The sequence below is a fragment of the Alligator sinensis genome, unplaced genomic scaffold (assembly GCF_000455745.1).
Source record: "Alligator sinensis unplaced genomic scaffold, ASM45574v1 scaffold74_2, whole genome shotgun sequence".
NCBI classification, from domain to species: Eukaryota; Metazoa; Chordata; order Crocodylia; family Alligatoridae; genus Alligator; species Alligator sinensis.
The window spans coordinates 1,922,805-1,932,147 of NW_005841931.1; the positions used below are offsets into that span (position 1 = coordinate 1,922,805).

The 9,343-nt window shown below is 44.4% G+C and overlaps 1 protein-coding gene across 1 annotated transcript in view; it reads right to left on the reverse strand.

Moving 5' to 3' along the window:
• The window catches only part of TBXAS1 (thromboxane A synthase 1), a 390,857-nt gene extending 387,130 nt beyond the window's left edge, over nucleotides 1–3,727 (reverse strand). The window contains exon 1 of the mRNA XM_025198922.1: nucleotides 3,488–3,727. The gene's annotated coding sequence lies outside the window, so the exon portion shown is untranslated. The remainder of the gene's footprint in view (nucleotides 1–3,487) is intronic.
• Between the last annotated feature and the right edge of the window lie 5,616 nt (nucleotides 3,728–9,343).

A 9,343-nucleotide genomic window follows, 5' to 3' on the forward strand; every position in this document is an offset into this window, starting at 1 on the left:
GAGAAAAACAGTTCTCTTTGTAATACTCTTCCAGGTATCTGGATAAGCAGCATCACTTTAAGTGTAAAATCTTATTCTTTCCTTAATATGTGTAACCTCAATTAACCTTATCAGAGCATGTGTGTAAACTGAGATTATACCCTTTAATGAGCAGCTATAGCTGTATTGTAAATGCAACGTTACATGTTCTTTGTTATGGTTCAAGACCACTACACTCTTCAAGACTTATAAACTTCAGCAAACAGAGATTATAGTGGAAATACTTTTAAAAAATTAACCATAAGAACACTGGCAGAAGGAAAGATAGCTATAAATTCAGCTTTAGTTTTCCAGCATGTATGTTGACAAGCCATGAATAATATACATTTCTACACTTCCAACATACAGATGTACATGCTGCTCAGTGTAACCTTTGCAGTAAAGTCTCTTTAACAACTGCTCCAAATGGAGGAAGAAAATGGCTGATTGAAAAGAGCAGCCCTTTGTCTTGTCTCTTACAGAGTTACTGCAATTGCACCCATAGAATAAAAAGCAGGTTTTAAATTTATTAGTCTATGCACTTCTCCTGGATTTTGAACACACTTGTTTGCAGGGATGTGGAGTTGTATTTCTATAGTGAACAGAAAACAGAAGATCCCACTTATCCTCCCTTTTATACTAGGATTTGATTACTTGGATAAAAGTCCTCACTTAAAAATTAAAGGTACTAAAAAAACTCATCAACTATTGCAATTATATTGATCCTGCTGGATGTTAGATCTGGTCTCTAGCTACTAAACACCACTAACTAGGCTTTGGTTAGTAAATAACACAGCTTTGTTAACCAATTACTGAGGTTGCCAAAGTGTGTTAATGACAAATAGGCTCCAATTCATTTGGCAAATAAAAGACAAGCAGGCTACTATATATATTATTGATTGAACTGTGTCAGCTGAGTATTTCCCTAAACACAAGCAACTACTTTTGCAGGCCTATATCAGAACATTATCCCCATCGTATTGTTTGACTTTTCCCTTGCATTGTCAAAAAACAACTTTTTCAAAACAAGTATTTTGAGATGTTTCATGGATCTGATAACAGAAAACTTAATGGTAAAGATTTACTTCAAATAAGGCAGGGACTTGCAGAAAATCTGTTATTTTTTGTTAATATAGCTAAATGCAATTTGTCCTGTTTTCCACTTCTAATAACCACAATCTGTGCCATATGAGCAACAAGTAATTTTTCTACAATAGACAAAATTTAACAGTGAGATACTGCTCTCCTTATTCAAGTAAGATTCCCAGTGGCTTCAAGAGTTTTATCTGAGAGAGGACTAGTTCCAACTTTGAATGACATGTAACAATTAGTACTCAATTGTGAAAACTTGTTCACATCTGTGTTCCTTGAAGAGAGATTTTTAAATAAACATAACATACACAAGCCTCATCAGCATTAACAGGTTTTCCCATATACAATAATACAATGTACAATAATAAGGGCAAAGGGACCCAGAAGATTAAAGCAGCAAGCTGACTCTAGCTATTTCTCTTTTCTTCTGTTGCTTAGCCTGACCAGACCAGAGCTTCAGAAACAGTCTTCTTCACGCTGTCTGTGGTCATGTGGATTGAATTGGCATATAGGGTGTTGACAATGCAAAACAAGCAGACTTCATGACTTTGCAGACAAACATCTTTTATTATTAGCGTCTTGGCAATGCCTCTGCAATACAAGAGAGGTACTTTAGACTTAATTTTATCTACTTCCCACACAAAACTTTCTGCTACCATGCTGCTGGATAGTGAAATGTATTAAGATCTCAAAACCCTGAGATCTGTGATGTGTAGAAAACACTTTGAACCTGAAAAGCACCATGCAGGGTCTAAGCATCCTTATGGCTGCTTTCTAGGTCACCAATTACTTGTAAATTGAATTAAATGCATCCCATACAGTTTCCTATTGACACTTCTGCTATTTGCTATAATGCCCCTCATTTTATGCCTTTATCAGATTTTGGTTGGTGAGGTGAGTGTCTGGGATCACTTTGTGTGTGTGTTTTGGGTTAGTTCCCAGCATAAAAGAGGCAAGGGTACTGCAGCTTTGTCTCTAGGTCAATGTTGAGGCAAATTTGTGGGGTGCTGGGAGAAGGGCCCAGATACCTCATCTACCAGGGCTCTTCTATCTGTTTTACAAATAAGGCATTCCATCCAGGAAGAGCGCACACCAACTGCAAAGGCTTCCTCAGTCAGACGAAGGGTTTTTAAACCTGAAAGCTTGCTAAGAATTTTTTTTTCCAACTATTTAAGTTGGTCTAATAAACAATATCAGATTCACCCAAAGCACCTTGTCTGCCTATGTCCTTAGACCAACATGGTTACATCCTACACCCCTGTTACAAATAAGGCGGCATCCGCTGGGCAGGAAGGTAGTTAGCTCACTGTCAAAATCCATTCTCTATTTGGCACCTCTGCCCAGACTTACAGCAAGGCTTCTTTATCAACCCACTGAAAAGGGCAACACTTTCCTCGTGGCAGAACTAAGTACCATCTATTCAGGGTTGGGTTTTTTTTCAGGCAAGACCTTTTCTATTAACCAGGTCCTGCCTTCTCCCCAAGGACATTAACAATCGCAAATCACTCTTCGTGAGAGTTAGATGTGCCCCAGCAACACTAGCCAACATAACACCACTATTCCCCAAAGCGTCACATGCCCTCCAACTGCTGTCTTTCACCTCAGTGATGGCCACACATTAGCCATAAGGAGCATATGCAGTGCATAAAGCAATTTGCAGTGTTCATTATAAAAATTGTTAATTCTTATTAAAGCTTGGGAAAAAACTCCTAGTTAGGGGACTACAGCCAACATTTCCAGGAGCATTCACTAATACATTATGCCTTAACTCTCAGTTACCCAAAGCTCCCTCCCCTTTCCAATGACTGCTGCAACTCAGTTTTCTAAGCAGCACCAAAACATGTTTTGGACATTTGGGTGGGGGAGAAGGGGGTGCTGCTTCCTGTAGCATTTGGAATAGCAGCCGGAGCATTGAGCAGTGCTGAGGATGTCACTTAGCTCCCATTCAAATCAGCCTAGGAAAAGGCAGTAGAAACACTGGAGCAATTAAGTACACTCAGACAACTGATGCTGCAGCAGTTCATGCAGGATTCACATTAGGATAACTAGCTCCACAACCAAAGCAGGGGGAGGATACCTTAAGCTCACGAAAAATTGATGTCAGTTCTCAGTTCACCCTGGTAAACCCAATAGCCACAATGAAGAAGCATCCCCCAGCCCCACTCCTAGGTATAGCTCTTAATCTCTACCCAGGAGGTTCCAACTACAAGGAGACACCCCCTCCAGCAGGCCCCACGTGCTAAGACTGCAAGCAACCACACTGGAAAAGATCTGCCCAGGACAAGGTCGCTGAAATAAAAGACCACAGTATCTTGGCCAGAGGCACAAAGGCAGGCTTGGGCTGAGAGGGCCAGCTCCTGCAGCCACAACTCCTTACCTTTAAATTTCTACTCTGCTTCTCTCAGCAGTTCCTGGTTGGCTTGGGATCAAGCAGCTGCATCATTCATCATCAGGCATGCGAAGGGAGTGGTGGAGCATGTAGTTTTTGCAGCTTCCCTCCACCAGGACAGGTGCTTGGGAGCCTGCCCTCATCTCAGAGCCAGGGGAGGGAGGGAGGCAACAGGACTACAATTCCCACAAGCCCCGGCAGAGCCTCCTCCCTCGCTAGTGGGTTGTGGGGGGAATAGTTCACGTGCTGCAGGCGCTACTGATCAAGCCCAGCAGAAGCACTGGAGGCTGGGAACTACTTGTCCCACGATTCTCAGCGTGCCCTAGGGGTTTGCTCAGTGGGAGAAACACATTGCAATGTATGCTGTAGGAAGCAGCTTTCCTGCCTCTCAAGCTGTGCGGCAGCACCAAAAAAATCCTCCATCGAGACTGCCAGATAATCCTCTCTTCATGGGGTGGAAATGGATAATTAATATATTTCTAAGGGGTTTGGAGGGTCGGAATTAGCCCCCAAAAAATGTAAACAGGTATTGCAAATATAACCGTAAAACCCAAGCAGCTAGAATTCACTGTTCCCATGCACTGATTAACTACCACCTCTTCCAGTACAGTCATAACTCCCCTTACCTACAAAGATGCCCATGCTTAACTTGATAAGGCTCTTTGGGTAAATTTGTTATCTTTTATTAGACCAACTCAAATAGTTGGAAACATCTTTTTTGCAAGCTTGCAGGTATAAATACCCTTCCTTGTCTGCCTATGTCCTAGATAGGGTGGCCATCATAGAGGACAGTCTGGTTGTCCTCTGTCCTCTATTGATACAAAACATGATGCCTTTTTGTCTTCTATTTTTCTTTTCAAGTTTATACAAGGGAGCTATTTTTTCTCTTCAAGAGAAAAATAAAGGACATAAAGGCGTCGGGTTTCGTATCAATAGAGGACAGAGGACAACCAGACTGTCCTCTATGATGGCCACCCTATCTAGGACATAGGCAGACAAGGAAGGGTATGTATAGCCTCAAGCTTGCAAAAAAATAATTTTTCCAACTATTTGAGTAGCAAAAAACTGGAATGTCCTCTATGATGGCCACCCTAGTCCTAGACCGTCACAGCTACAACCTATACCCCTGTAACACACTTAACTTGGCATTCTTGTTGATTTATGAAACAGAAGTAAAAGCTCCAAGTTTTATTTGTTTCCTGATGAAATTAATGGAAATACTCGTAGCAAAACAAGGGTAACATTGGACCCCTGCTAAACCAAATAGGACAACTGATAACCAACACCCAGGAAAAAACTAACCTGTTTAATGGGTACTTTGTATCATTTTTTCATCAACCCAAAGGGTCTGCCCTATCTAGCAAAATGTGGGACGGCCAGGGTGAGGGTGAATTTATACCCAGCATCAGTGTAGACGTTGTAAAGGAACACCTTGAGAGGCTGGACACAGTCAAGTCAGCAGGTCCTGACAGATTGCACCCTAGAGTACATCAGGAGCTGGCAGGAGTCATAGCCCAGGCACTGACAAAGATTTTTGAAAACTCGTGGTGCTCAGGTGAAGTACCTGAAGATTGGAAGAAGGCCAATGTGGTACCCATCTTTAAGAAAGGGAGGAAAGTAGATCCAGGGAACTACAGGCCAATCAGCTTGTCCTCAATCCCTGGTAAGATTCTAGAAAAAATCATCAAAGAGTCCATTCTTGACAAGCTGGCTGATGGCAACATCCTGTGGGATAGCCAGCACAGGTTTGCTGCAAGTAGGTCTTGCCTGACCAATCTCATCTCCTCCTATGACCAGGTGACATATCACCTGGAGAAGGGGGAAGAGATTGACGTCATATATCTGGACTTCAAAAAAGCCTTTAATCTGGTGTCCTATGATCTCCTCTTGGAAAACTTGGCCAACCATGGCCTCGGCTACACCACAGTCCGATGGCTAGAGAATTGGCTCTGAGGCCGGACTCAGAGGGTGGTAACTGACAGAAGCAAATCATCATGGCGCTTCATGGCTAGTGGTGTTCCCCAAGACTCTGTCCTTGGACCTCTTCTCTTTAATGTCTTTATCAACAACCTGGATATAGGTCAAAAGTGGACTGGCCAAGTTTGCCAATGACACCAAACTTTGGGGTAAAGCATCCGCACCAGAGGATAGGCTGGTGATCCAGGTTGACTTGGATAGGCTGAAAAAGTGGGCAGATACAAACCTCATGACTTTCAGTATCAACAAATGTAAGGTACTCTACCTTGGGGAAAAAAACCCTGCAGCACACTTATAGGCTTGACAGCGCTACGCTCGCTAGCACCAAAGCCAAAAGAGACTTGAGGGTCATGACTGACTGCATGATGAACATGAGCCACCAATGCGATGTCACAGCTGGTAAAGCAAACCAAACTGTGGCTCACATCCATAGATGCTTCTCAAGTAAGTCTCGGGATGTCATCCTCCTGCTGTACTCGGCCTTGGTGAGGCCTCAGCTGGAGTACTGCATCCAATTCTGGGCTCCACAATTCAGGAAGGATGTGGAGAAACTTGAAAGAGTCCAGAAGAGAGCCACGCACATGATCAGAGGACAGGAGAATAGGCCTTATGAAGAGAGGCTGAGCCATAGAACTCTTCAGCCTGGAAAAGTGCAGGGTCAGCGGTGGCCTCGTGGCAGCCTATAAGTATATCAGGGGTACGCATCAGGATCTGGGAGAACATCTGTCCACCAGAGCACCCCAAGGGATGACAAGGTCCAATGGTCACAAACTCCTTCAAGACTGTTTTAGGCTGAACATAAGGAAAAACTTCTTTATGGTCCAAGCCCCCAAAGCCTAGAATAGGCTTCCTCCAGAGGTGGTGCAAGCACCTACTCTGGATTCCTTTAAGAAGCATTTGGACACTTATCTTGCTGGGATCCTTTGACCCTAGCTGACTTCCTGCCCTTGGGGCAGGGGGCTGGACTCGATGATGTCCTGAGGTCCCTTCCAGCCCTAATGTCTATGAAATCTGTGAAATTTATGTATGTTTTCCAGTTTGAGAGCAGGCAAGGTTCTTTGAGTAGATGTGATATCTTTGAGTAGAAAGATATCACATCAGCTCAAAGAACCTTGCCTGCCTATGTCCGTGGACCAACATGGCTACAACCAAAACCCACTTTTAGTTTGAGATGCATGCAGTACTGCCAGCCCCTCAGTGCTCAAAAGTCATGAGGGAAGCTCCTGGAGATCACAAGATTGGCTTCAACATGATGTAAAAGTAATTAAGCACTTAATCTACAAGGGGAGATAGCCAGAATTGCTTTTTCCCATTTAACTGCCCATGCAGAGGCATTTATTCTGAAATGAGTGCCTCACTCCAAATACGTTTGATCCTTTTGTTTTCATTTAACCCCTTACCTTCATTTGAATTAGCTCCCCTGTATAAACTAGCTTAAATTTGTATTTGCCTTCTTTCTCATGAGACTAAAGATGGCATATTCAAGTATTTTTGCACGACACCAGGTCTAGAAACTTCCTTTTTTTGGAAAAAAAAAGAAAGCTGAAATGCGTGCATAATCGCATGACTCCAGAATCTGGGACACCAACAAGCATCACAAGACTCCCTATTAAAATTGTGAGTTGGCAACATTGCAGGGAAGTGTTTGTGCCAAGTATTTTTAAAACATACAGAGGAAGATTGTGCAGGGAAAATTGTGCAGGGAAGCTCCATAAACTTCAGGGATTGCTTCTTAACAGCATAAAGAACCCTGGGCTGAACTCTTAATGTAATAGTTAATAATTGTAGGTAGCTAACTTGAATGATGCCTACTATAAATATAGACTATAGATTATAGACGTTCTTAGTATTTCTTAGCATTAAGGTTCTACATCAAATGATGTAATAAGTAAAAGTCTATTTAAACATTTTATAGAATGTCACTAATTAAAAAAAATTACTTCAGTAAGTGCAAAACAGATCTCTAAAGTATAGTTTACACTGAAAATACCTTTTTGCAGAGAAAAGAGATCTCTATCTAGCTGGAATGAGGAGTCTGTCAAGATTTTGGTGAAATCAGAGTTTACTAAGGCTTGTTTTTTCCTTTTGAAATGTAAGAATGCATTTTACTTTTTTGCTGTGACCTGTGTAACATTCAATTTTCTAGGGCAATGTCTTGATAAAAGAGTCTAGCATAAGAAAGTTTTTGTGAACATGAGGGGATTATCAATTTCCTTACATAATCACATTAGGCCCTGCAAAGACCTATTTCTGTGCACTCTGGGGCACTGATGCTTATTCTTCACTTCAGCCTCCTGTTCCCCAATATAGAGCAATCTTAGGTATCTCCCCAGTCATGGACAAGCCTGAAAAAAGAAGCCCTCAGGGAAATCTTTGCACAAATACCCTAGCAGACCTCCTCCTTTATGGTTCCACATAAGAACAGGAATCCATGTGGGGCTAGAGCATGAACGCCGCGTGCCCCTAGAGGCTGAGGGGGCACGATGAGCTCCCACAGGCGGTAGCAATGCTGTCAGCGGCAGGAGTGTGGTGGCGGCAAGTGGGGAGCTCCAGCAGGCGGCCGTAGCACTGTTGGCGGCAGGGGAGGAAGGGTGGCGAGCACTGACCAGCGGTTGGCGACCACCCACAGACACCACTGGCAGTGTTGGCAGCAGCCAGCAGTAATCACGGACCGCCCGCAGACACCGCCAGTGGTGTCAGTGGCAAGGGGGAGGGGATGGTAAGCAGTGACTGCCTGCAGGCACCGCCAGCAGTGTCAGCGGCATCTTTTCGCGGGGGGTGCACCACCATGCTCAGTGTACCCGCATGCAGCCCCTATCCATTGCCAATGGGCTAGAGATATCAATAAGTAAGTTCTGTTACTGTACACTGGCTCTGACACTTGTTGTCCTCCTCAGCTCCCAAACAAAGTAGCAGACTTCAGGGCACCTTGATTTATACCCTCACCTCTCAGTTTACATCATCTCTTCTTGGCCAGAGCAGGATCAATGGAGTACCATCTCTGAGCATTGAAAATGGTGCCGAGAAGGGAACTGACCCCCATCTTCCTCACAGAATGAGAAATCCACATACAGAAGATCCCCTATCCTCTAATAAAGCTTCCAGGGGGTACTCTTTCCTTAGCTGAATGAGTTGAAGTCCCTTAACAGGGCTGTTTGCCTCTTCTTAAGGGGACAAGCTACCTGATTACAGGGTACTTTCTTAACACAGATGCACAATGTACTATGGCCATGTCTAGACTACCAAATTACCATACTGAGCAGCAGTGCTGTCAAACACACCATGCTCCTCCTCACACACTGCCCACATCCAGACCAGAAGTAGTGCAGCCAGCCACAGGCAGATTCAGAATTTTTTGAAAGGGGGTGTTGGAGCAGTCACTGGTGTTGTATTGTGGCTTCATTGGTGCTGTAGGGGTTGCTTCGCCCCCTGCTCCCTGCTTCTCTCCCCCTGACCCCCAGGTGGGCAGGCCATGAAGTGGAAGATGGGGTTTTTAAGTCCCCTAATCAAGTAAAAATTGTCCTCCCCCCTCCCTTCCACTCCATGCTCAGCAACACATCCACTCCCCCACCTTCCACTGCCGCTGTCCCAGGCGAGAGGTTGGGGGAGGAGGCTCCACAGTCACTCCTACCCTGCTCCAGCTAGGCTACACCAGGAACTGGAATCAGCCATGGGCAGCAGTGGTGGCAGCAGTGGATGGATTCTCTTCCCCTGCACCTGCTTCTGGCCTGGCAGGGAACACCTGGGGAGACCAGGCAAGGAGGAGGAACCCATCTGCTGCTGCTGCTCTCCCTAGGTGAGCATGGCTCACCATGGAGTATGAGCAGTGCAGGGCAGGAGCAGCTGTGGAGGCCTTACGACCCGTGC